Below are 23,427 nucleotides of genomic sequence, written 5' to 3'. Positions count from 1 at the left end.
CAAATGAATATTTGATTTCATGTTAGAACAACAAAAATCATCATTTTGCATCTTTGATTTTGGCTGGTAACTTCTTGGGATAAAACAAGGTTTTCTCCCTCCCCTCAGCCCCCTTTCTTTTTTTGCCCTAGAGGTTACCTTGTTAGTTCTTAATTTGGTAATATTTTTATGCTGCCCCTGATAGGAGCTCATAAAAAATAGAGGAATTGCTGAGTCAGTGACAGCATGAAAAAGCACAGTCATCTCCCTTTGTGTTTACGAAGAGGAAGAGGAAAAAGAAAGAAGAAAGACTGTATGAAAATATCAGCTTTTAAAAAATGGAAAATGATTAAAGTGCTCTTAAAAATGGCCAGATTTGTAGCTGAAGGACTAACGGCCCCATTTATTCACAGAGGAGGCGCGAGGCGCGGAGGAGTTATCTGCGCTGGCTAGTGACTCATCCCGCGGAGCTGGAAGGTTCGCCTGAAGATGGGAGAGTAATTTAGTTTCTAGGACGGTTCACTCTTCTTCAGTTTACTCACAAAGGTGCTAATTAAGGGAAATGGTTATGGTGTTATTTTTTCACTTTAACATCTGTTCCTCATGATCTGGAACACAGAAAACTAAGTCATTATGTAGAAGCAGCCAGGGGAGCTGGATGGCAGTGATTCTGAGTCATTGTCATAATAAATTAAAGTGTAAACCAGAGGCCTGTGTGTGAAAGGATCAGAACCCTATAAATCCGTGAATTTCACATGTTTGGGTAAATAAACTGTTCACGCCAAGATTAGGAGCCACAGCAGCCTATCCAGTAAAAAAACAGCTTTTGCACAAAAGAGAGATGAGGAAATACTGAGTACATTTTCACTTTTTTTCTCTTTTTTTTAGAAATATGAATAATATCTGTGCCTGGCATTGTTCTAGGTGCTTCACAGGTGTGAACTCATTTAATTCCCACAGCAACCTGCGATGTAAGGTGGATATTATTATTATCCCCATTTTACAGAGGTCAAACAAGCAAGCACAGGCATGCCACTTCAATGAGGCATGAAATGGTTAAGTAACGAGTGGTGAGTCTAGGATTCTAACTCAAGCAGTCTTACAACTAAAACTAAAATAAAATATCTTTATGTTTATACTTATATTTAGAGAGAGAAACAATCAGGACATATTGTATAATAGAAACCTGGTAGTCCTTGAATGAAGAGGATACCTCAAACTAACCCAAGTATATAATTCAAGTTTTGCCTAGCAAGAAAACGTATTTAGAACTTGGAATTAAAAACCTCCAGAAGCTAGTGCCGTGATATTTTGATACTTACAAGAGTCTCCCCTACTTTATGTGTATTCCTTCCCCCACAGCTCCTCACCCCACATTTTATATGACTTGAGGCGTGAAACACTAATTTGAATGTCCAAACTAGGATCCCGGGGAGAAGCTACTATAAAAGGTTAAAACAAACTCTTGCTTCCGTTGTACACTGCCTGTGGGGAGCTATCAAATATCTAAGAGAAGTTGTAAAATAATACTATCCTGATGATCTGTTTTCCACTACTATATATAAAGCCCATGCAGTGTTAATTGTTATTGCTGTTTTCTTTGCCCATATTGTAGAATGCAGGTCATACAAAGGGATGGTGAAATCTAGTAACTTTTCACTAGCTTTGGAAAAAAGATTGATGGAAAATCATTTGTAGTACAGAAAAAAATGCTATTTAAAAAAATGTGGTTCCCAAGTAACTTATGCATCAAACTTGGGAATCTATAGAAACTGAAGATTTTAAGTGTTTGATAAAACACTCCTAGAGTGTGCTTTCAGTTTCAATTTCCTGTCTATAGGAAACTTTCCTCTGCTGTTTCACTGTTTGTGAAGAAAGTAAGATTTTATCACCCTTTCATTTTCATTTGTGTCTATTTCTTGGCATAAGGAAATCATTCTCTATTGGTACCATATTATTCATTGAATAGGAATCAAAAGGATCCTAAGTAAGCTTCTAAATTACAACTTTTCAACTTCTGAAAAATATTATTTATTTTTACTGATTGGAAGATGGTTTGGATACTATCAATCTCGTATGTGGTACCTACCATCACATTTATATCATAGTTCATTCCTACTATTGCCATAGATGATTACAAAAGGGATGGCCAAAGCTTCTCGTCTAAATTATATATGACAGATACAGAATACTTTTGGAAGCTATATCAAAATTATATTTCTATATCTTCTTTGGCATATAACACTTTTTAAATTTAGTTTTTATATTTATTCGTTTCCTTTATTTACTTATCCCAGTGTAAGTACTCAGGTCTTCAGCTGTTTCTGTTCCGGGAAGTTTGGAGAGGCTATTTGTTCAAGGTCATTGTGTTACTATGTGATGGCAGGAGATGGTTTCTGTCGCTTACTCCGAAAACATTTAACCTTTCTCCAAGTAGACCCTGATGCAGTGTATGTTTCAGCTTTCCTCTATTCAGTCACACACTTCATGAACAGCCCCAACCTGAGCTGAAAGGGAAGAATCATAATTGCTTTAGCTGTGGACAAGTGATGCAATTCTGGCCAAGGAGACAAACATTATTATTCCCATTTCACAGAACAAGTGATGGGGCTCAACTAGAACCCAGGTTCCTGAGCCCAAGGCCAACCATTGTCTTTCTTCTACACACGGGATCACTTATGAAAGGGTGCTTCTTTTTAATAATGTGTTTGAATATTTATTTACCATCTGTACTCTTGTATGTTGCTGCATAACAATCCCAAAACTTTGTCACTTGCAACAACAGACATCTATAATCCTACAGTTTCTGAGGTGCAGGAACCCAGGAGGGGCTTAGCTGATGGACCTGGCTCAGGCCTTCTCGTATCGTTGCAGTCAAACTTGACTCAGTACCAAGACATTTTGTGGCAGCTTCCAGAAATAGAGAAAAATAAAGATACAGGGATTTGGGTTAAAAGTTCTCTTAAATTTTCGCTCAGTCTTTCTATTATATCAGAAATTTCCCAATTATACTTTGTGAGATCTTAGGGAAAAAGAGAATAGTTATTGTAAATTTCCATATTTAGCATTTATCATACTATATTGCAATTATTTATATAATATGTAATAACCTACATTGTTATATATAATGATGACTCTCCTTTTAGACCAGGGGTCCTCAACACTCCCAGCAAATTTTAATTACTTAGGAGCTTTTAAAAAATGTTAATAACATGGGCCCAACTCCCATCCAATTGAATCAGAATCTCTAGGTATGAGTCCAAAGAATCATTAGTTTTTAAAATCTTCCTGGGAGATTCTAATATATACCTAGGACTGAAACAGCTGTTATCTTAATTAATTCCTATTTTTTTGTTTATGTTATACACACTTTTGGGAACCTCAGGAAAACTGTGGATCTTTCTCCATCGATAAATGTGATCTGTCCATTCATGAAAATTTTTTGTATAATTTCAAGGGATTGTGCATCCCTGATTTAGACTGTGAGCTCCTCAGTGGTGGTAACTGTGTTTTTTAATCTATGTGTATTTTTGTATGAACTTTTCTCTGCCCTTACCCACCTCTACTTCAAGAAGTGAGGCTTTGAGTCTTGGCATAGGACAGACATGTAGACCAATGGAATAGAAATGAGAGTCTAGTAATAAACCCACACAGTATGGTCAACTGATTTCTGACAAGGGTGCCAAGACAATCCAGTGGGAAAAGAATAGTCTCTTCAACAAATGGGGTTGGGATAACTGGATATCCACATGCAAAAGAATGAAACTGTACCACTACCTCACACCATATACAAAAATTAATGTAAAATGAAACAACAACCTAATATAGTTAGAACTATAAAACTCTTAGAAGAAAACATAGGCCTAAATCTTTGTGACTTTGGATTTGAAAAGCATTCTTAGATATGATACCAAAATCAGCAAAAGGAGAAATAGATAAATTGTACTTCACCAGTATTTAGAACTTTTGATCATCAAAGGATGTTATCAAGAAAGTGATGAGACATCCTACACAATGGGAGAAATTATTTGCAAATCATACATCTGATAAGGGGGTAGTATTGAGAATATAGGAACAATTCCTATAACTTAATAACAAAAAGACAAACTACCCAATTAAAACATGTACAAAGCACTTGAATAGACATTTCTCCAAAGAAGATAGACAAATGGCCAATAAGCACCTGAAAAGATGCTTAACATCATTAGGCATTAGGGAAATGAAACTCAAAACCACGGAGATACCACTTTACACTCAGTAGGATTACTACTATTTTAAAAAAACCAAACAAACAGACAAAAACCCCTAAAACCCATAAAAGCTGAGAATAACAAATCTTGGCGAGGATGTGGGGAATTGGAATGCTTGTACATTGCTGGTGGCAATGTAAAATGGGTACACCCACTGTGGAAAACAGTTTGGTCGTTCTTCAAAAAGTTAAACGCAGAATTATCATGTGATCTAGCAATTACACTCCTGGGTATATATCCCAAAGAACTGAAAACAGGTACTCAAATACTTGTACACGATGTCCATAGAAGCATTATTTACAGTAGCTAAAAGGTGGAAACCACCCAATGTCCATCCACTGACAACAAATAAACAAATTTAGGATATACGCATAACACAGTATTATTTGGCCATTGAAAGGATACCTGCTACAATATTGAACCTCTAAAACATTATGCCATGATTTCATTTATGTGAAATGTCAGGAGTAGGTAAATCCATAGAAACAGAAGACAGGTTGGTGGTTGCCAGCGACTGGGGGATGTGAGAATAGATAGCGACTGCTTAATGGGGGAGGGAGTTTCTTTTGGGGTGATGAAAATGTTTTCAAACTAGATAGGGATTGTGATTGCACAACACTGTGAATGTATTAAGTGTCAGTGAATTGTATACTCTAAATGATTAATTTTATGTTATATGAATTTCATTTCAATTACAAAAAACACAGAGGCAGTCCCAGACAAACTGGCACAAGCTGATCATCTTATTCCTATGTGAGAACATTTGTACGCAAGATAACTGTCTTTGGGTTATTCCTTGAAACTACGTAAAATACTTACTGGAACACACTAAACGCTCAATAAATATTAGCTGATATAAAAAAATATAAGTGGGAGTTTGAGGCAGTTTATAGAGACATGATGCAACACAAACTCTGTATCCTTGGCCCCTAACACAGTTTCTCATACATGGTACACAGACTCTTAATGTTTTTGAATTGATCCAACTGGAAAGTCTCTTTTCTCTAGAGACATTCAGGAATGGGCTATATATCGCATCACTTCAGACCTCTGAAGATTTGCTGATGTATGCATCAGGGGACAATGAAATTTGGTAAATGACTATTACTCCATACATGAATTCATGTAAAACATTGAAATATTAATGCAATGGAACAACTGATATGGCAGGAAGAGCCATGTTTAGTCTTCTATGAATAATCTTGTACAATAAATCATTTGTCCTCTAGTCGAGATTGTGAACTAAGTAAACCCATGTGTAAACTGTGGGAGTCTCCTCAACTCTAACAGCACAGAAGTCAAAGAAAAGGGGAAGAATCTCATCCCTAAATACAATGGACTTTACTTCAAATAAGGCAATGATACTTTTCCGGATTGTGAGATTTCTGAAATTACTTGCTTCAATGCTCACAGACTCAAACTAGGCCAGGTTCCATGAACAGTAACAAGGTCACTTGTTAATCTGTTACAGATAGTATTTTGTGCAGAGGAAACTATGCTACTATGTTTAGACCTCTACTCTTATTTTTAACACTACTGCATCTAATGACACATTCCTGGATACTAAATTAATGAGCTTTCCACACATATTCAGTACTTTCCTCTGAGAAGCTCAGAATGTGCTGTGCATTAAGTGAGACTCATTACAGTTCTCACATGGCTATTGTTATACCAGGTTGAGAGGAATAATTACAGTATTTAGTTTTGTAGTCCCTTCATTTTATAAAGCAGATATTTCACAGCTCAAACAGGATCAGCAATGAAGTTATTTGTAGGTGGATTTCTGCTTATTGCCAATTCTGACAGAGTAAATCCACATAAAGTGCATTACAGGGAATTTTTGATTTCAGTCACTCTATCCTTCCCTCAAATCTGTTCCCAGTCTCTGGTCTTAACCCATATCAATGCATGCCACCAGTGGCCACCTAGATGTTCAAGGTTGGAACCCAAGAGTCACTGTTGATTCTCCCCTTTTCTTGCATCCCGACACCCACTCCATTGTCAAGCCTCATCTCTTCACTTTTGTCCATCTCCTCTGCCCCATCTTAGTCCAGCAACCCACTTCTCTTACCAAGGCTCCTGCAACAGGCCCTCTGCTTTTGCTTTTGGCCTCCTGCAGTCTGTTCTCTGTAAGTCAACCAGAGCAATCTTTGCAGAACCAGTCATTGGGGTTTCTGCCCCTCACACTCTTTCCAGCTCAGCACCAGTTGTCCTGGTTATTTTCCCCAGGAAGTGCTTCCCCATCTTCCTACGTGGCCAACTCCTCATTTAGCCTTGAGTATTCTACCTAAAGTGGGTGTCCACCCCCAATGCACAACAGCCATTATTATCTTTCAGCCCTAGTTTCTTTCATAACATTTCCAATTTTATAATTATTTTATTATTATTTGTTTATTTGTTAGCTTTTCTACCTTTAGAATGAAAGTTACATCAGAGTGGGGCTGCATCTTACTGACTGTGGTATCTCCTCCAGCTTGCTCAGTGAGCCTGGACACTGCTTAAAGAATGAATGTGTCACTTCTCCTGGGTCCTTCCCACTTCCTCTGCCTCTTCTTTCACAACCTCAGCCCTCATGCCTCTGAAGATTCAATAGGAGCAGGAAGAATGATTGATAGAGGTTAAACACTCTGTCTTATTTGCCAACAAAAGAATTTTCTTTTCTTTTCTTTTTCTTTTTTTTTTTCTTTTTTGGTTGTGCCATGAGGCTTGCAGGATCTTAGTTCCCTGACCAGGGTTCGAACCCAGGCCCTTGGCAGTGAGAGTGTGGAATCCTAATCACTGGACCACCAGGGAATTCCCAGGATTTTCTTATATATTTTTGAAAACTTTTCTTTCCCACTAAACATATGCGTGGGTAGGAAAGATGAGGGTAGGGCAGAGGAGTGTGGAAGAGTTCACATATTTTCCCCCCCAACCCGGGAGATGTAGAAATGAGAAGGGGAAAATTTTTGTAGAAAGTGTGAAAATTAAGGAGATTGGTTCAAGATGGCGGAGTAGAAGGACATGCGCTCACTCCCTCTTGAGAGAGCACCAGAATCACAACTAACTGCTGAACAGTCATCGACAGGAAGACACTGGAACTCACCAAAAAAGATACCCCACATCCAAAAATGAAGGAGAAGCTGCAGTGAGATGGTAGGAGGGGCAGAATCACAAGAAAATCAAATCCCATAACCGCTGGATGGGCGACCTACAAACTGGAGAACAACTATACCACAGGAGTCCACCCACTGGATTCAAGATTCTTAGCCACATATCAGGCTTCCCAACCTGGAGGGCTGGCAAAAGGAGGAGGAATTCCCAGAGAATCAGACTTTGTAAGCAAGCGGGATTGGATTGCAGGACTTTGACAGGACTGGGGGAAATGGAGACTCCACCCTTGAAAGGCACACACAAAGTAGTGTGCACATCAGGACCCGGGGGAAGGAGCAGTGACCCCAAAGGAGACTGAACCAGGCCTACATGCTAGTGTTGGAGGGTCTCCTCCAGAGGTGGGGGGAGGTTGTGGCTCACCATGGAGACAAGGACACTGGCAGCAGAAGTTCTGGGAAGTAATCCTTGGCGTGAACACTCTGGAAGTCTGCCATTAGCCCTGCCAAAGAGCCTATAGACTCCAGTGATGGGTTGCCTCAGGCCAAACCACCAACGGGGAGGGAACTCAGCCCCACCCATTAGCGGGCAAGGGGATTAAAGTTTTACTGAGCTCTGCCCACCAGAGCAACACCCAGCTCTACCCGCCACCAGTCCTTCCCATCAGGAAGTTTGCACAAGCCTCTTAGAAAGTCTTATCCACCAGAGGGCAGACAGCAGAAACAAGAAAACTACAGTCCTGCAGCCTGTGGAACGAAAACCACATTCACAGAAAGATAGACAAAATGAAAAGACAGAAGACTATCTATCAGATGAAGGAACAAGATAAAACTCCAGAAAAACAGCTAAAGGAAGTGGAGATAGGCAACCCGCCAGAAAAAGAATTCAGAATAATGATAGTGAAGAAGATCCAGGACCACAGAAAAAGAATGGAGGCAAAGATGGAGAAGATGCAAGAAATGTTTAACAAAGACCTAGAAGAATTAAAGAGCAAACAAAAAAAGATGGACAATACAATAATTGAAATGAAAAATACACTACAAGGAATCAATAGCAGAATAACTGAGGTAGAAGAATGGGTAAGTGACCTAGAAGACAGAATGGTGGAAATCCCTGACACAGAACAGAATAAAGAAAAAAGAATGAAAAGAAACGAAGACAGCCCAAAAGACCTCTGGGACAACATTAGATGCAGCAACATTTGCATTATAGCGGTCCCAGAAGGAGAAGAGAGAGAGAAAGGACCCGAGAAAATATTTGAAGAGATTACAATCGAAAACTTCCCTAACATGGGAAAGGAAATAGCCATCCAAGTCCAGGAAGTACAGAGAGTCCCAGGCAGGATAAACTCAAGGAGAAACACACCGAGACACATAGTCATCCAACTGACAAAAATTAAAGACAAAGAAAAATTATTAAAACCAACAAGGGAACAAAGGGAATACAAGGGAATCCCCATAAGGTTAACAGCTGATTTCTCAGCAGAAACTCTACAAGCCAGAAGGGAGTGGCATGATATATTTAAAGTGATGAAAGGAAAGAACCTACAACCGAGATTACTCTACCCGGCAAGGGTCTCATTCAGATTCGACAGGGAAATCAAAAGCTATACAGACAAGCAAAAGCTAAGAGGATTCAGGACCACCAAACCAGCTCTACAACAAATGCTAAAGGAACTTCTTTGAGTGGGAAACACAAGAGGAGAAAAGGACCTACGAAAACAAACCCATAAGAATTAAGAAAATTATAATAGGAACATACATATCTATAATTACCTTAAAGGTGAATGGATTAAATGCTCCAACCAAAAGACACAGACTCACTGAATGGATACAAAAAAAGACCCATCTATATGCTGCCTACAAGAGCCCCACTTCAGACCTAGGGACACATACAGACTGAAAGTGAGGGGATGGAAAAAGATATTCTGTGCAAATGGAAATCAAAGCTGGAGTAGCAATACTCATATCAGATAAAATAGACTTTAAAACAAAGAATGTTACAAGAGACAAAGAAGGACACTACATAATGACCAAGGGATTCATCCAAGAAGAAGATGTAACAATTATAAATATATATGCAACCAACATAGAAGCACCTCAATACAAAAGGCAAATGCTAACAGATATAAAAGAGGAAACTGACAGTAGCACAGTAATAGCAGGGGATTTTAACACCTCACTTACACCAATGGACAGATCATCCAAACAGAAAATTAATAAGGAAACACAAGCTTTAATTGACACAATAGACAAGATAGATTTAACTGACATTTATAGGACATACCATCTGAAAACAGCAGATTACACTTTCACCTCAAGTGCACACAGAACATCCTCCAGGGTAGATCACATCTTAGGTCACAAATGAAGACTTGGTAAATTTAAGAAAATTGAAATCATATCAAGCATGTTTTCTGACCACAAGGCTATGAGATTAGAAATCAATTACAGGGAAAAAACATAAAAAATACAAACACATGGAAACTAAACAATACATTACTAAATAACCGAGACATCATTGAAGAAATCAAAGAGGAAATCAAAAAATACCTAGAGACAAATGACAGTGAAAGCACAACGATCCAAAACCTATGGGATGCAGCAAAAGCAGTTCTAAGAGGAAAGTTTATGGCAATACAGGCCTACCTCAAGAAACAAGAAAAATCTCAAATAAACAATCTAACCTTACACCTAAAGGAACTAGAGAAAGAAGAACAAACAAAACCCAAAGTTAGTAGAAGGAAAGAAATCATAAAGATCAGAGCAGAAATAGAAACAAAGAAAACAATAGCAAAGATCAATAAAACTAAAAGCTGGTTCTTTGAGAAGGTAAACAAAATTGATAACCCTTTAGCCAGACTCATCAAGAAAAAGAGGGAAAGTACTCAAATCAATAAAATTAGAAATGAAAAAGGAGAAGGTACAACAGACACCGCAGAAATACAAAGCATCCTAAGAGACTACTACAAGCAACTCTATGCCAATAAAATGGACAATCTGGAAGAAATGGACAAATTCTTAGAAAGGTATAAGCTTCCAAGACTGAACCTGGAAGAAATAGAAAATATGAACAGACCAATCAGATGTAATGAATTGAAACTGTGATTAAAAATCTTCCAACAAACCAAAGTCCAGGACCAGTTGGCTTCACAGGTGAATTCTATCAAACATTTAGAGAAGAGCTAACACCCAACCTTATCACACTCTTCCAAAAAGTTTCAGAGGAGGGAACACTCCCAAACTTATTCTATGAGGCCACCATCACCCGGATACCGAAACCAGACAAAATACTATAAAAAAAGAAAATTACAGACCAATGTCACTGATGAATATGGATGCAAAAACCTCAACAAAATGCAAACAGAATCCAACAACACATTAAAAGGATCATACACCATGATCAAGTGAGATTTATCCCAGGGATTCAAGGATTCTTCAATATGTGCAATTCAGTCAGTGTGATACACTACACTGTATTAACAAACGGAAGAATAAAAACCATATGATCATTTTAATAGATGCAGAAAAAGCTTTTGGCAAATTTCAACACCCATTTATGATAAAACCTCTCCAGAGAGTGGGAATAGAGGGAACCTACCTCAACATAATAAAGGCCGTATATGACAAACCCACAGCAAATATCATTCTCAATGGTGAAAAACTTGAAAGCATTTTCTCTAAGATCAGAGAGAAGACAAAGAAGTCCACTCTCACCACTATTATTCAATATAGTTTTGGAAGTCCTAGCCACAGCAATCACAGAAGAAAAAGAAATACAAATTGGAAAAGAAGAAGTAAAACTGTCACTGTTTGCAGGTGACATGACACTATACATAGAGAATCCTAAAGATGCCACCAGAAAACTACTAGAGCTAAAGAATGAATTTAGTAAAGTTGCAGCCTACAAAATAATGCACAGAAATCTCTTGCGTTCCTATGCACAAACAACAAAATATCAGAAAGAGAAATTAAGGAAATAATCCCATTCACCATTGCAACAAAAAGAAGAAAATACCTAGGAATAAACCTACCTAAGTAGGTAAAAAACATGTACTCAGAAAACTATAAGGCACTGATGAAAGAAATGAAAGATGACACAGATTATGAGATATACCATGTCCTTGGATTGGAAGAATCAATACTGTGAAAATGACTACACTACCCAAAGCAATCTACAGATTCAATGCAATCCCTATCAAATTACCAATGACATTTTTTACAGAACTAGAACAAAAAATCTTAAAATTTGTATGGAGACATAAAAGACCCCGAACAGCCAAAGCAATCTTGAGGGAAAATAACAGAGCTGGAAGAATCAGACTCCCTGACTTCAGACTATACTACAAAGCTACAGTAATGAAGACAATATGGTACTGGCACGAAAACAGAAATATAGATCAATGGAATAGGATAGAAAGCCCAGAGATAAACCCACGCACCTATGGTCTCCTAATCTATTACAAAGGAGGCAAGGATGTACAATGGAGAAAAGACAGTCTCTTCAATAAGTGGTGCTGGGGAAACTGGACAGCTACTTGTAAAAGAATGAAATTAGAACACTCCCTAACACCATACACAAAAATAAACTCAAAATGGGTTAAACACCTAGATGTAAGATCAGACACTATAAAACTCTTAGAGGAAAACATAGGAAGAACACTCTTTGAAATAAATCACAGCAAGATCTTTTTTGACCCAGCTCCTCGAGTAATGGAAATAAAAACAAAAATAAACAAATGGAACCTAATGAAACTTAAAAGCTTTTGCACAGCAAAGGAAACTATAAACAAGAGGAAAAGACAATGCTGGAGTAGGAGAAAATATTTGCAAACAAATCAACGGACAAAGGATTAATCTCCAAAATATATAAACAGTCCATGCAGCTCAACATTAAAAAAACAAACAACCCAATCAAAAGATGCGCACAAGACCTAAATAGACATTTCTCCAAAGAAGACATACAGATGGCCAAGAGGCACATGAAAAGATGCTCAACATCATAATCATTAGAGAAATGCAAATCAAAACTACAATGAGGTATCACCTGACACCAGTTAGAGTGGGTATCATCAGAAAATCTACAAACATCAGTTGCTGGAGAGGTGTGGAGAAAAGGGCACCCTCTTGCACTGTTGGTGGGAATGTAAATTGATACAGCCACTATGGAAAACAGTATGGAGGTTCCTTAAAAAACTAAAAATAGAACTACCATATGACTCAGCAATCCCACTACTGGACATATACCCTGAGAAAACCATAATTCAAAATGACACTTACACCCCAATGTTCATTGCAGCACTATTTACAATAGCCAAGACATGGAAGCAACCTAAATGCCCATCGACAGATGAATGCATAAAGAAGATGTAGTACATATATACAATGGAATACTACTCAGCCATAAAAAGGAACGAAGTTGGGTCATTTGTAGAGATGTGGATGGACCTAGAGACTGTTATACAGAGTGAAGTAAGTCAGAAAAAGAAAAACAGATATATTAATGCATAAATGTGGAATCTATAAAATTGGTACATATGAACCGGTTTGCAGGGCAGAAATTGAGACACAGATGTAGAGAACAAACGTATGGACACCAAGCGCGGAAAGCTGGGGAGGGGTGGGGTGGGGTGGGATGGGATGAATTGGGAGGTTTAAGAAGTTGGAAAGAAAGATGTAAAAAAGACCCTTTATGGTTTTTCATAAAGTTTTGCCCTGAGTAAGTAGGTGTAAGAAATCTCCTTGTCTTGTGATTAAATATATAGTTTAGAGTTATCTTTATTTTTTAATATCAAAAAGAGGTAAAGTGTTTACTTGCTGTGGGTTCTTCCTGCTGGTGCAATTTTTGTAACATTTTGCCTACTATCTGGAAAACAAGACTGACCTCTCTAGTTAGAGGCTAATTTTAGTTGGGTCATGTAGGCTCTTTGTGGATTCATTCACTAACCACTTACTATATATGTAAAAATGTGCCGGGCACTGTTGGTTGAGCAAGCTTAACCTTTATGCACTGATACTCACTGTCTTCTGCCGGAGTGACTTCTGTTTTGCCTTAAGTGTGCCAGGTTAGGCATGAGATTTAAATTTATATCAGCCTATCATTTGTTTTCTCTCTCTTGACATACTTTCACCCTTTTTACTCTTGTTACTTTCACCAGATGTGGCCCCTCTCTTCACTTGGTGATGCATCTCTTGTGAATCAGCCAGTTTCTTTAACACCCTTTGTCCCATGAAAAAGCTGTATCTTTTAAATTACTTTCCGAAAGAGACCATGTTTCCAGAAACTTTTGGATATGGCACACCTGGTTTAATTCAGAGGATGTATTCCCAAAAATGGTAGGATCATTTCTATGTGGGTTCATTGGAGGACAGCCTTAAGGAGATGCTCTCCAGACAGTCAACACGGACAGTCTCTCTTTGCTGGTCAGTCCTCCAGCTTTCAGTGATGTTTATGATGTTTATGAAGGTCAAAGGGCTTTCAAATATAAGTAAGTGCTTCATGATATTTATTCTCTGATTCCTAAGTCATTTTCTTGAAGACACATTGTGGTCTGCTTATCTCCTTACCACCTTTTTTAGGTGTTAAGTGTTGCTTGCATACTTTTTGACTTTTGTCAGATGTTATGGGTCAAAACTGTTCACCATAACACACAATAAATAGTAGAAAGAACAGCCATAGCATAGTAAACAATACATGTTTTAGAACCCACTCAACTCAGGAAAATGAGGTAGAGTACTGTTTGGCAGAGGACCTTTGCAATATGGTGGATTAATGCTTTTTAGCCAGGAATATGTTACAGTACAGTGTGTTGGCTAGATCTCACTGACCGAGAAGGTACCTAGAGCATGGGTGGGGTGGGGTGGGGTGGAGGAGAGACATATATACGCATAAAGTTTATTGTAATGCATATATGTGTGTGTATTACATAGGCACCCATATACACAAGTTACTTTTTAAAAGAAACTATTTCAGAGATTTATAGAAATTTAATGAATCAGCATTGTGTGCAGCATTATCAAATTGGGTCTATGTGCATCCCTACATATGAATTTCCAGAAAATGCTTAAGTGAATGCTCCCAACAAATTATAATTAGGTTTAGATTGTCTACCTGGTGTTTCATTTCTTTCTGCAGTAAAGTTAGTTGATGATATTTTCATTTACAGTTGACAACTGAGAAAACAGAAATCTGGCTATATCATCCAAGGGATTCCACTGGACCCTGCTGCCTCTCAGAATTCAGTGAAACTCAGGTATTTGGACGATGAAACAATTATTTACAATTTTAGTTTACTTTGCCATGTCATTCCTTACAAACCATCTGTATGCTGCCTTCTAAGTGCCATATGCTTACTTTTAATTAAAATCCTAAAGAAGAAGAACCAGCAAAGTGTATCATCATTATTATTCATGGTGCATTGTTGGCTAGACCCTTTATAAAAATGTGTAACACAAAATTGTACATTGTAAGTATTTATGGAATTATCCTATAAAGAAACTGAGCTTTTAAAAAAATCTAAACAAGCTATACTTCATGAGGAAAAATCTAGTTTATTAAAGAGAAATATATCAGATAATCTATTGTAATGATTAAGTGAATGAACTTGTTAAAACATGAATTAGCTATAAAATGTCATAAAATGTAGCAGATTAAGCTACTTTTTTTGAAGTCTTTCCAGATTTTTTTAATGAGTTAATATATTGCTTTTTAACAAAGAACTCCTGCAGGCAGAAAAGAAATTATATCTGACTTAAAAATTCCCATCATGCTTCATTCTCTGGTGTACTTTTGCAGCCTTGATGGATTTGTTACATAATCAGCTTTCAATGGCTTCTTTTATTATAAAACAGAGCATTATTGCCTAAAACAGCCCCACTCCCTTTTTTTTTTCTTCCCTCAGTTTCTGAAATTACAAATGCATTTAAACAATGATCAAGTCATGCTGCAGCAGGCACAGGGAACAAATGAACAACTGCAGCAAGAAATTGCTAAACTTGGGTCTGAAATGCCAGCATTGGAGAAAAACCTGAGATCAATAGTGCTCAAAAGTGTGAGCTGATGGGAGATAGGATATAACTCCATTGGGCTTCCTACCTGCTATTTATGCTTGCTCTTCACATAACCCATGGACAGTTGGCATTATGGAAAACATTATAAAACAGTTCCTTGCCATTTCTAACTATGCTGCATATTTGGAAAGTGTACAGATGCAGCTGTCATACTTTTTTTTAAAAAAACTACTGGGCTATATAATAATTAGAAAGAGAGATGGAATTTAATTAATGCAATAGTAAAAACTATCTGACTTAAAATTTGCTTTACAATCAACCCAACATGTAGTAGATAGAACTCCTTAAACTCAAGGTATCCTTGAACCTTCAGATCCCATTGAAAATATGTTGCTGCTTTTTATTTATTTCAGATCAAACATCTTAACCTTTCTCCACGTATTATATTAATTACCCCAAGACTAACTCAATGTACTTTTCTCAGCAACAAAAGCCAGATTTCTCACTACAAAATGAGAGACATTTTCTTACAATCATGAGTTGTTTAGAATTTACCAAAGATATGAAGATTATATAAGTATCACCAGCTATTGCTACAAACTCTTTTAATCTAATGTTAATAGACAAAAAGAATAATTAATGTTATCTAGTGATAACAGTTCCATAACAATGTGAATATGTTTAATGACACTGAACTACACATTTTAAACATTGTTAAAATAGTCAATTTTGTACTATATATATTTTGCTATCATTTAAAAAAAACACAAAAAATTTAAAGTATAACTATGCAGTGTTCCCTGGACCCCCACTACCAAGTTTAAGAAGAACACTTCATTTAACTTTGCCATCTTATGAGAGTCCTTCTAAGATCTCTTCTTTCCACTTCTGTCTTAACAGCCCATCCCTGTCCTGACATGAATTTTGTGTTCCTATTCCCTTGTTGTATTGTTTAGTCTTGCGTGTCAAAGAGCTTTATAAGTGGAATCGCATGCCATGTATTTTTCTGCAATAGCTTTTTTGTTTAATCTTTAATCCCTGAGATTCTTTCACATTGTTACCTGTAGTTGTATTTCACTATTTTCACTGTTATATAATATTCTATCCCATGGCTATACCATAATCTACTTATTTGTTTATGGTTGATCTTTGGGTTGCTTCTCTTTTATCCTTTTTCTTTTTCTTTTTTTTTTGGTTATTACATAGAGTGTTGCTATGAGCCTTTTTTCTCCCTGTATATATGGGCAAAGTTTTTTATAGTGGTATTTTAGCTGTCCCTGGAACAAATGACTGCTCCATTGATTTCCCTACCTCATTGTGCAGAGTTTATTCAGTAGCCATACAATCTGACAAACATAGAGATGGCTTATTTTGTAGTCAGACCCAGTTTCAAATACTTCCTCCTTCACTTAGCAGATATATGAAGTTAGATAAGATCTCTGGGCTTCGATTTCCTTATCTCTGTCTTGGGACTAATAATAGCTGCCACACAGTGTTTTCGAGTAGATTTAATTAGATAATCTACTTAAAGAACTAATTATTTAATACATGCTCAGTAAATAGTAATTATTAGTGGTATTATAATTACAGAATAGATGGCTGTACCAAGAATCACTGTGCAGAGATACTTCAATTTTATTCAAACAAAGGAGTAGAAATTTAAACTCCTGCAGTCAGATCTCAGAGCTAGGAGCAGTAGGACAAATGAGTTGGTGCCAGAGCACCGGGGCCGACACCCATAAGGTGAGACAAGGGTACAAAATGTCCTCACCTTCTCCATTGTCCCCAAATCCCCATTAAACTTCTAGTTTAATCCAGCTGTGCCACAATAAGCAATAAGGAATAGAGTCCTTAGGGAGATGGTGGCACAAGAGCACATTTTATTCCCTTACTGCACTTGGAGGGTGGAGTAGAATCCTTCCCCATCTCTCTATTCATGTGGAGCTCATGGGTAGCACAGAGATCTTGTGATTAACCCTAAATCGTGAACAAAAAGGACATATTGCTGCCCTTGAGGAGTTTATAATCTAGTTTATAATCTAGGGAAGATAGCAATCCCTATGAAACAATTGGAGAGTAATGAAGAAAAGGTAATTGTCCAACTGTGGGGTTTAATTTAATAGCTACATCCTAGAAAAAGCTAATTGATATAATAAAGCATTATTAATTAAAATTGGTTATATGTTTCAAAATTTACCACTTTTTTTTTAAAAAAAGGCAAACGTGCTTTTAATCCAGTATTTTGTTTCCTATCCGAATATCGTCAGTGGTGGCGCAGCCTGACGCAGCCATATCCACTTCAAGTTAATTTTATGCATTGTCTTCGTGTTCATCATTATTTTAAACAGTAGTTGTTCGTTTGATTGACAGGAAAGGTGGAGCAACTCTTTGCAGCTTAAGTGAATTAACCTGGCCAAGGTTACCTACACACAGGGAGTCATTTTGACAGACAGAGCTGAAATATTTAAACTTGTAGCTCTACACTTCTCCATCCCCCTGCTTTTCCAGCTCAAGTGAATATCTGTTTTTGTCTGGGAAGTTTAAGTAAGGCATCGTGTTGGTGACAGGGTGAATGGCTCTCACAAGGAGCCCGAACTCTGGCCTCTCAGTGAGAGCCTGAGCCTGCCTCTCCCCCATGATGCTTTGCTCCTTATCAGGGGAACGGAGACAAGTGGACGTAGGTCCCACTGTGCTGCTGCGCCTTCAAAAATACAGCACCTGTGAAATATAAATCAAGACTTCCATTTCTGAAGCAATTGCAACAACTCTTTATCCCAGAGGATGGGTACAGTTCCAGAAGATAATTTTCAAAAGCCTTTCAAGAGTCATTTTACATTAAGGTACTCAGAAAACAAATGACTGAAAGAGACAAAAGCATTGGCCCTTCCATTGTAAAATTTAAGATGTATCTCTACTTATACAACTTGTTCTGAAATAAGGCTGTTATTCTCCCTAGGTGGCAAATATAGATGTAAACACCCAGCTAGCAAAGTCTTCCTCTCTGAGTGTATAGATTGCCTTGTTTCCAAGAATAATGGTTTAGTGAAGGTGTCAGCTGTCATACTTAGAGCCATCACTCATGCTACATTTGAGATGATGTGCTGTGTGCTCATCCATGCTTAGGGCAGGATGCTTATTATCTGACCAGGAAATGAGGCTTCTGACATTCTTTTTGGCTGTTAAAAATAAAACGCCTAAATATGTGTGCTAGCTCACTGCTGAGTAAACATCTTCATTCACAGTACATCTTTGATAATCTTTCCTGAGGTCATTAGAGGATGTGTGCTCCCTCTGACCACAATTGAAAGCGCTTGGGTACAGCTAGCCTGTCTTCATTGCTTAAAGATGGTGACTGCTTTTAGAAAAGGAAATATTCTAATAAAAATAGACACTCTTAAAAAGAGGTAAACCAGAGCATTGATTTCCACTATAATTCTTGTGCTGTGTTCAGCAAAGCAAATAATTCTACAAGCAATTAGGGCATACCACCTCTTTAATGTTTTCATATATTCAAGTATTTTTCTCATGTGCTTCCTTCTAAAATAATTGCTTATTATTGAATTAAAATCTGTTGAAATCAAATGTGAATCTGAATTTGTTTTATACTAGAGAAAGTGGAGAGTAACTATTTCACATTGATTGGCCCATCAGAAAAAACTTTCGACAGAAAGATTTGCTATCATTTTCCCAAAGGATCTATCTTGGGAATCACCATTGGCATATGTGATGGAATGGCCCAATTGTTTATTATTGAGATATAAATGACGCACAACACTGTATTGCTTTCAGGTGTATGGAATGGCGTAGTTCTGATAAAGGTAGTTGGTTAGGTATCTGGTCTTGTTTTTGCTCTTTCACCTCAACAGATGATGTCACCTTGTTATGGTTCTTCTCTAGTTACTTGATCAATGTCCATCAGGTTTCTAGATAAAGAAATGTTTCCAGAGTTTATGCCTCTGCTTGTGGATAAGTCAGTTTTTAGCATCAAAATGTCAGAGAGCTGTTGTGTTAGAAGATGAAGGACTCCAAAAGGCAGGTGACTGGTGGTTGAGTTTTCAGATGTTTTCTGTGATGCTGAGTTAGAGGGCACATGGCAGGCTCCCTCCCTACTCATTACCAAATTCTAGATTCTTCCTCACTACTTGAGTGTGGTGGGGGTCAGTAGCGTCCTCGATCCTGGAAGTTTGTTAGAGATGCAAAACCTCAGACCCCACCCTTAGGTCTACTGAATCAGAATCTGCATTTTAAAAAGATCTCCAGCTGACCTATAGGCACGTGAAAGTTTGAGAAGCGTTTCTCTACTGAATCAAAGATTCATTCTATTTGGACTTTGCTAACCCCTCCCTTTGCCCTATTACTTTAAGCCATTCCAAATAGCCTTTACTATTCAATTTAATTACCTACAGATAGGGATTCCATGTTAGAGTCTGCCTTTTCCGGTAGGATATGAACTCAGGATTAAAGAATGGCAATACAAAAACTGGGACATTTATAAATTAAGTCTTAGACGTTCTAAGAGTGTTACATTAAAAATATATTCTTAATGGATTGGTCTACTCAAAACTACTGGCTAAATACAATACTTCTTAAATAATGATAATTATAATAATAACATCCATACATGAAATTGGAGAATGAGAAGTCTTTTTACCTCGGAATTTCTGTATTTTGTGCTTTTGTTGGTATAATAATTTGCCATCCTTGGCAAAGGACCATATTGATTTAAACCTGAAGAAAATAGGTAAATAGATGCCGAAGTCTTAGGGAAGGTTCCCGAAGATAAGGTCCTCAGCATTTGAAAATTTAAAAGAAAATGTTTCTTCTTTTCTCTTCTTGAAGCTGGATACCATGGATAGTTTTTGAGTCACACACGTCTGTGCCCAAAAGGCCTAGGCTTCTTTGGGGGAATGTCGCAGTTCTATTGGCTCAAGCCACATTCAGAATCCTGCGATAGTCTCTTCATCTGACCACCCTAGGATAACATCAGTAATAGTGATTTCAGCTCAAGTCTCTGTAAGCATGTTATATTAGATGGGGTCAAAGTTTTATGAAAAGATAAGAAAAAATTATTCAAAAGTAAGCAAATAGGCAAATTACAGTACTCTAACACCCCACAAGGAACATTATTTTCTGTATGCTAATCACTATTAATTACTTAGTGTATATTATCTTCAATCCTGTTACGTAGGAAACGTTATCCTTAGAGTTCGAGAAATTGAGGATCGGGAATTCCCTGGCAGTCCAGTTGCTAGGACTCCGCACTTTCACTGCTGAGCGCCAGGGATCAATCCCTGGTCGGGGAACTAAGATCCTACAAGCTGCGTGGCACGGCCAGAAAATAAAGGAATCTAAGGCTTAAAGAAATCTAAAAACTTTCCCAAGCTTATACACATAATAAATGACGGAGCTTTCAAACTGAAGTCTGTACTGCCCACAGATTGGATCTTAATAGGCTACATAGCTGTTAATCCCTTGACATATTAATGAGTAATTGCCATTTCAGGCATTAGGGAGAGGCAGCTGCAGGTAGGAGGCTCCTACAGTACTCCTCAGCCCTGAACACTGGAGTCCTTGGTACCGCTGGCTAAGAGTAACTGTCTATTGAAATGCTATTTCAAGTGAGCCCAGGTCTCCGAAGGCCCGGCTTGAACTGCCTAGAAGGGGTTTGTCTTCATTTGGCAATTTGTTTTTATAACTACTGTAACTTTGATCAATGCTGCTCTTATATTCTATTTCCTGAAGGTATTTTCTGTATTATTACTCTTTCTCATTTTTATATTCCTCCTCGTAAGTCCCTTTCTTTCCTTGTTATAGGCACACTCAAACCTCCATCCTAAAAAAACAACCACCACCACCCACAAACATTTTTCCTTCACCCCGATTCTCCTTCACACTATTGTTCCTTTGTTCTACATCCCATTACCCTCTCATTCTTCTTGAAAGAGTGGCTTTATCAATTACCGTCTATAAATCATTATTTTTCATTCATTTCAGAACCTGTTACCCTCCAGTTTTCTCTTCCATCACTCATTGAATCAAATGTAACCTTGTTTAACAAGCTTTATTACAGTAACGTCCAATAGCCTTCCTTATGGAGGAAAACGGAAATGGAAACAGAATATAGACTATGCTTATGAAACATCTACTGTAAGCCATCTTTATGCAGTAAATTTTATGTATAATTTCTCATCTAAGCTTCATAGTAACCTTGTGATTTTTTATTTATTTATTTTAACATCTTTATTGGAGCGTAATTGCTTTACAATGTTGTGTTAGTTTCTGCTGTATAACAAAATGAATTTGCTATATATATACATATATACCCATATCCCCTCTTGCTTGTATCTCCCTCCCACCCTCCCTATCCCACCCCTCTAGGTGGTCACTAAGCACCGAGCTAATCTCCCTGTGCTATGCGGCTGCTTCCCACTAGCTATCTCTTTTACATTCGGTACTGTATATATGTCAGTGCTACTCTCTCACTTCGTCCCAGCTTACCCTTCCCCCTTCCGTGTCCTCAACTCCATTGTCTACCTTTGCATCTTTATTCCTGTCCTGCCCCTAGGTTCATCAGAACCTTTTTTTTTTTTAGATTCCATATATATTTGTTAGCATACGGTATTTCTTTTTCTCTTTCCGAATTACTTCACTCTGTATGACAGACTCTAGGTCCATACACCTCACTACAAATAGTTCAATTCCATTTCTTGTATGGCTGAGTAATATTCCATTGTAAATATGTGCCACATCATCTTTATCCATTTATCTCTCTATAGACACTTAGGTTGCTTCCATGTCTCGGCTATTGTAAATAGAGCTGCAATGAATATTTTGGTACATGACTCTTTTTAAATTATGGTTTTCTCAGGGTATATGCCCAGTAGTGGGATTGCTGGGTCACATGGTACTTCTATTGTTAGTTTTTTAAGGAACCTCCATACTGTTCTCCATAGTGGCTATATCAATTTACATTCCCACCAACAGTGCAAGAAGGTTCCCTTTTCTGGACACCCTCTCCAGCACTTACTGTTTGTAGATTTTTTGATAATGGCCATTCTGACTGGTATGAGATGATATCTCATTGCAGTTTTGATTTGCATTTCTCTAATGATTAGTGATGTTGAGCATCCTTTCATGTGTTTGTTGGCAATCTGTATATCTTCTTTGGAGAAATGTCTGTTTAGGTCTTCTGCCCATTTTTGGATTGGGTTGTTTGTTTTTTTGATATTCAGCTGCATGACCTGATTGTATATTTTGGAGATTAATCGTTTGTCTGTTGCTTCATTTGCAAATATTTCCTCCCATTCTGATGGTTGTCTTTTGGTCTTGTTTATGGTTTCCTTTGCTGTGCAAAAGCTTTTAAGTTTCATTAGGTCCCATTTTTTAATTTTTATTTCCAGTTCTCTAGGTGGTGGGTCAAAAAGGATCTTGCTGTGATTTATGTCATAGAGGGTTCTGCCTATGTTTTCCTCTAAGAGTTTTAGAGTGTCTGGTCTTACATTTAGGTCTTTAATCCATTTTGAGTTTATTTTTGTGTATGGTGTTAGGAAGTGTTCTAATTTCATTCTTTTACATGTAGCTGTCCATTTTCCCCAGCACAACTTGGTGAAGAGGCTGTTTTTTTCCACTGTATATGCTTGCCTCCTTTATCAAAAATAAGGTGACCATATGTGCATGGGTTTATCTCTGGGCTTTCTATCCTGTTCCATTGATATATATTTCTGTTTTTGTGCCAGTACCATACTGTCTTGATTTATTTATTTAGCTTTCTAGCATAGTCTGATGTCAGGGACCCTGATTCCTCCAGCTCCATTTTTCTTTCTCAAGATTGCTTTGCCTATTGCTTTGCCTATGTGTTTCCATACGAATTGTGAAAATTTCTGTTCTAGTTCTGTGAAAAATGCCAGTGGTAGTTTGATAGGGATTGCGTCGAATATGTAGATTGCTTTGGGTAGTAGAGTCATTTTCACAATGTTGATTCTTCCATTCCAAGAATATGGTACATCTCTTGATCTGTTTGTATCGTCCTTAACTTCTTTCATCAGTGTCTTATAATTTTCTGCATACAGGTCTTTGGTCTCCTTAGGTAGGTTTATCCC

The 23,427-nt window shown here is 37.6% G+C and overlaps 1 protein-coding gene across 5 annotated transcripts in view; it reads left to right on the top strand.

Annotated features, from left to right (window-relative positions):
- The window catches only part of LMNTD1 (lamin tail domain containing 1), a 440,677-nt gene that overhangs the window by 120,070 nt on the left and 297,180 nt on the right, over positions 1-23,427 (top strand). For 3 of the 5 annotated variants that reach the window (XM_067695956.1, XM_067695958.1, XM_067695957.1), the window contains exons 4-5: positions 14,485-14,571; positions 17,699-17,841. The gene's annotated coding sequence lies outside the window, so the exon portion shown is untranslated. The remainder of the gene's footprint in view (positions 1-14,484; positions 14,572-17,698; positions 17,842-23,427) is intronic. The other 2 variants (XM_067695955.1, XM_067695954.1) reach the window with 1 other exon arrangement.

This window comes from Pseudorca crassidens, chromosome 11, assembly GCF_039906515.1.
Source record: "Pseudorca crassidens isolate mPseCra1 chromosome 11, mPseCra1.hap1, whole genome shotgun sequence".
Classification (NCBI taxonomy): Eukaryota; Metazoa; Chordata; class Mammalia; order Artiodactyla; family Delphinidae; genus Pseudorca; species Pseudorca crassidens.
This window is presented reverse-complemented; position numbering and strand designations above follow the sequence as displayed.